Source organism: Schistocerca americana, chromosome 1 (assembly GCF_021461395.2).
Source record: "Schistocerca americana isolate TAMUIC-IGC-003095 chromosome 1, iqSchAmer2.1, whole genome shotgun sequence".
NCBI classification, from domain to species: Eukaryota; Metazoa; Arthropoda; class Insecta; order Orthoptera; family Acrididae; genus Schistocerca; species Schistocerca americana.
Window position 1 is genome coordinate 192,817,268 of NC_060119.1, and position 5,575 is coordinate 192,822,842.

The window sequence follows — 5,575 nt, forward strand, 5'->3', positions numbered from 1 at the left end:
TATGTATACTACATCTGAGGAGTCAAGCCGGAAAAGATGTCATCATCACGTGATAAATATACACTGATCAGCCAGAACATTATGACCACCTCCCTAATAGCCTTATATGGATATGGTGTCAGATCTTCATGACATGTCAGAAAGAACAGACACCATATCCATAGAGGTATATACTGTAGTTCTGGCAATACCGGCCATGACATTCTTCTTCTGTGCGGATGCACACATATTACCCGAACGCTTACGGGACTTTTTAAGAATGTCTTCCACGAGTAATGAGTGTGTTGGGGTGGGACACTACGATTGTAGTGCGTGGACGTACAAGGTGAGAATGTGGGTCTCGCGGGAGACGTGCACGAGATAGTCCCTGCAGTCGCACTATCCTCTGTGCCCTCGATGGCTCAGATGGATAGGGTGTCTGCCATGTAAGCAGGAGATCCCGGGTTCGAGTCCCGGTCGGGGCACAGATTTTCACCTGTCCCCGTTGATATATATCAACGCCCGTCAGCAGCTGAAGGTATTAATATATAAATCTAATTTCCATAATAGCCGGTATGTCGACCTTTGGCACGTTGCGATATGGAAGCAATGAGCCCTTGGTAGGTCGCTGGAGGGAGTTGGCACCACATCTGCACACACAAGTCACCAAATTTCCCGTAAATTCCTGGGAGGGCGGCAACGAGCTGACGCCACGTTCAATCGCATCTCAGATGAGTTCAGTCCAGATTTGACGAGTTGGGGGCCAGCACATCAACAGGAGCTCGCCACTGTCTTCCTCGAACCAATCCATCAAACAAGTGGCCTCGTCACATGACGCATTATATTCATGAAAAATGCCACTGCCGTCGGGAAACATGGTTGTCATAAGGGGGTATGCGTGATCTGCAAGAAGTGTTCAAAATTGTTCGAATGGCTCTGAGCAATATGGGACTTAACATCTGTGGTCATGAGTCCCCTAGAACTTAGAACTACTTAAACCTAACTAACTAAGGACGTCATACACATCCATGCCCGAGGCAGGATTCGAAACTGCGACCGTAGCAGTCGCGCGGTTCCGGACTGAGCGCCTAGAACCACTCGGCCACCACGGCCGCGGCCTTGGCCATCATGGCGCCTTGCTCGAGCTCCTCTGGACCCATGGATGCCCACGTGAATATTCCCCAGAGCGTAATGGAGCTACCGCCATCTCGTCTCCGTGCTGCAGTATACGAGTCAAGGAGCTGTCCCCTGGAAAACGACGGATTCGCGCCCTCCAATCGACACGATCATGGTTTCATCAGACTATACAACGCTCTGACACTGTGCCAACGTCCAGTGCCGATGGTCACGTGCCCATTTCAGTCACAGTTGCCGATGTCGTGGTGTTAACATTGACAGATGCATACGCTGTCGGCTGCAGAGGTCCATCGTTAGGAGTGTTCGGAACACTGTGTGTTCAGACACACTTGTACTCTGCCCAGCATTAAAGCCTGATATCAGATCCGCCATAGTTCGCCACCTGCCCTGTTTTACCAGTCTGCTCAGTCTGCGACGTCCGACTTCTGTAACGAGGGATGGTAGCCCAACCCCACGACGTCTGGACGTCGTTTCCCCACATGTTGAAGACACTCACCACAGCGCCCCTCGAACACGCGACAGCCGAGTTCTAGGCGCTTGAGTCCGGAACCGCGCCACCGCTACGGTCGCAGGTTCGAATCCTGCCTCGGGCTTGGATGTGTGTGATGGTTAGTTATGTTTAAGTAGTTCTAAGTTCTAGGGGACTGATGACCTCAGAAGTTAAGTCTCATAGTGCTCAGAGCCATTTGAACCAGTTTTTGAACACGCGACAAGTCATGCAGTTACCGAAATAAACGTGCCGAGTCTCGGGGCCATCACAATCCGCCCTGGTCAAACTTAGATAGATCGCGTGCCTTAATCCGAACAGCTCGCTCACTGATGCTATAAGTATCGTTGTGTGTGTATGACTAGCAGTCATTCCTCGTCAGATGACGCTGCTATCCCCTGGACGGGTTTGTATTGATAGTGGATCGGTGGTGATAATGCAGTGGCTGGTCAGTGTATAAGCTCATATTACTTCCAAGTAGCCAAATTGCAGAATGACATGCCGACTACATGTACAAAAACTTCAATAGATAGTGGTCCAGGTTTGCTTAACATATTGTCTCATTTAATTAAGAATTTTTTTTATATTTGTGCTAGCACGACAGCCAGGCCTGTAGAGATGTATAGCTGCTCGTTGCATACTTAGATTTACTGTCACAAGAATTTTCCATAGCCTTAATACTAGAAAAAAAAGACTCTGGGAAGATTTTATGTCTCATACTGATTTTGGGAACTGCGATTTCATTATAATAAACAGAGAGTCATCCTCATGAACAACATTGAATACCAACAGATTCAGTCCACAGTGCAAATCAGCTTTTATCTCGCTTTTATCCACATTAAAGAGATATGCCATTCATTATGTCAACTGTAAATTTTGTCCCACTCTTTCTGCATTCATTTACGAGTGCCCAACGACGATACTTTCCTGTAGGTAACAGAGTGATCAGCGAACAATATGGCGATACTACTAACCCTATCTGATAAATGGTTCACACATACACACATCAAAAAAGTTTTGCATCACCCCACTTCCCAGAACTCCTTAAGATAGAATTGACTGTGGATATTGTATCACAGGCACAGTCCCTTTGACTGTCCAAAGACGTAAACAACCATGCACGAGCAGCGCCTATTAGACGTAGAGGGTCTAACAGCCTATAACTTCCACTCGTTCCACCAGGAATGAGGTACACGGCTCTTGTTGTCTGTAGTTCAACCATGCCTAGACGGTAAATACAGCGGTTCGATCGCGTCCGCATTGTTACTTTGTGCCAGGAAGGGCTCTCAACAAGGTAAGTGTCCAGACGTCTCGGAGTGAGCCAGAGCAACACTCTTCGGACATGGAGGAGATACAGAGAGACAGGAACTGTCGATGACATGCCTCGCTCAGGCCGCTCAAGGCCTTCTACTGCAATGGATGACCGCTACCTACGGATTATGGCTCGGAGGAACCCTGACAGCAACGCCAACATGTTGAATAATGCTTTTTGTGCAGCCACAGGACGTCGTATTACGACTCAAACTGTGCGCAATAGGCTGCATGATGCGCATCTTCACTCCCGACGTCCATGGCGAGGTCCATTTTTGCAACCACGACACCATGCAGCACGGTGCAGATGGGCCCAACAACATGTCGAATGAATCGCTCAGGATTGGCATAATGTTCTCTTCACCGATGAGTGTCGCATATGCCTTCAACCAGATAATCGTCGGTGGCGTGTTTGGAGGCAACTCAGTCAGGCTGAACGCCTTAGACACACTGTCCAGCTATTGTAGTAGGGTGGAGGTTCCCTGCTGTTTTGGAGTGGCATTATGTAGGTCCGACGTACGCCGGTGGTGGTCATGGAAGGCGTCATAACGGCAGTACGATACGTGAATGCCATCCTTCGATCGATAGAGCAGCCATATCGGAAGCATATTGGCTAGGCATTCGCCTTCATGGACGACAATTCACGCCCCTGTCGTGCACATCTTGTGAACGACTTCCTTCAGGATAACGACGTCGCTTAACTAGAGTGGCCAACGTGTTCTCCAGACATTAACCCTATCGAACATGCCTGGGATAGATTGAAAAGGGCTGTTTGTGGACAACGTGACCCACCAACCACTCTGAGAGATCTACGTCAATCGCCGTTGAGGAGTGGGACAATCTGGACCAACAGTGCCGTGATGAACTTGTGGATAGTATTCCACGACGAATACAGGCATGCATCAATGCAAGAGGACGCGCTACTGGGTATTAAGGGTACCACGTGTGTACAGCAATCTGGACCACCATCTCTGAAGGTCTTGCTGCATGGTGGTACAGCATGCAATGTGTGGTTTTCAAGAGCAATAAAAAGGGTGGAAATGATGTTTATGTTGATCTCTATTCCAATTTTCTGTACAAGTTCTGGAACTCTCCGAACCGAGGTGATGAGAAACGATTTTTGATGTGTGTATGAAAGGGTCCTGTTGTCCCATTATAATTTTATCTGCTTTCCAGTGCACTCTGCATCCTACAGAACAGTTCGGGTGTTTTCGTCGCTAAATTTCGTACCAGAGAATACATAGCTATGATTCAATCTAGCCGTAGCCTATTTCTTTCTATGATTTGCAAATATTATATGGTTGTTATGTTGGTTCTTTTCAGACGTGCAAATGCGTCTATAACGCCATTATAAGTCTTCCATGTGTTTTATATGCAACCCAACTCACGACTATGATTGCATAAAATGTTTATCGCTTGTTCTCCTATTCCTGGCATGCGTGAGTGAATGAATGTGGATGTGTTTCATTTTGCTGAACGGTGCTTTAGTCTGCTGCAGAGAATCAGCGGCAGTCTCACAGAATGGCCAATCCTTGTAGTTTTCAGGTGGGCAAAGAGGTTTTTTCCCTTCGTGTGGCCGGCCGCGGTGGCCGAGTGGTTCTGGGCGCTTCAGTCCGGAGCCGCACGACTCCTACGGTCGCAGGTTCGAATCCTGCCTCTGGCATGGATGTGTGTGATGTCCTTAGGTTATCTAGGTTTAAGTAGTTCTAAGTTCTAGGGGGCTGACGAACTCAGATGTTAAGTCCCATAGTGCTCAGAGTCATTTGAACCCTTTGTGTGAAAGTTACCTGGTGTTAGGTTAGTGGCGGAAGCCTCATCTCTGGGCTTTCCTGGCCACGGGGTTATGTGGGAGAAGTTTTAGTGTGAGATGGGCAGTCTGCTTCCAGCTATCCGAGGGTCTGCAGCCGAGGTCTCTTCGAAGAAGGGGGAGTTGATTTAATATCGTTGCGGGTTGTCTCATAGCGAGAGGCGAGTTTTTAGCTTTTGGCCTCGCGTTTTGTTTTATAAAGGTTGTTTTGCTGGGTCGCAGCAAGGAACGCAAGCCTTTTGCAGACCTTCAGTTTGATTCCGAATGCCGATTTCGGTCCATAAGAAGAACGTAGCACAAAGGTGTTGCATATGTTGAAGCGATCTCACGTAGGAAGTGCGTCCTGGGTTCAGTGTAAACGTTTGTGTGCCTGTGAATGCATGTGTACACATTCTAATCTTTTCCGAATCGTGATAATTTTTGCCTCTTTGTGAATTTTCTTTGTTTTATTACTATATGTCGTTGGAAACCATCCTAATGCGCTAATATTAGAGTTTGTTGACTGTCTGCCATTACCCTTCGTGTATTCAAATGTGTCCTCTGTAAAATGTTAATTGTTTGCGACTGCGTGTTTTAGTGTTGCTAAAATTTGGCCACGGTACGCAGAAATTGTGTTTCCGCAAACCACGTGGCCACACGAGTTAACTGTGAGCCTAACTTTCCCGCGGCCCCCTGTCTCGGTCCTTGAGTTTACTTATTGCTCTGATTTTGGAATATTAAACATATCCTGTCCGGATTATTCAATTGTACTTGCGGTTTGTGATTTCATTTTAAGCGCGTAAGCGTGTATGTGTGGCCCTCGTTGAGGCTGTTTCTCCAAACCAAGGTTCAAATTTAAATGCAACCGCGATATT

General features: G+C 47.4%; 1 non-coding gene across 1 annotated transcript; it reads left to right on the forward strand.

The window, feature by feature from the left end:
• The first annotated feature begins 389 nt into the window (after positions 1–389).
• Positions 390–464, forward strand: Trnat-ugu. Its single transcript has one exon. It is a non-coding gene; the product is annotated as a tRNA-Thr (tRNA).
• Positions 465–5,575: the final 5,111 nt, after the last annotated feature.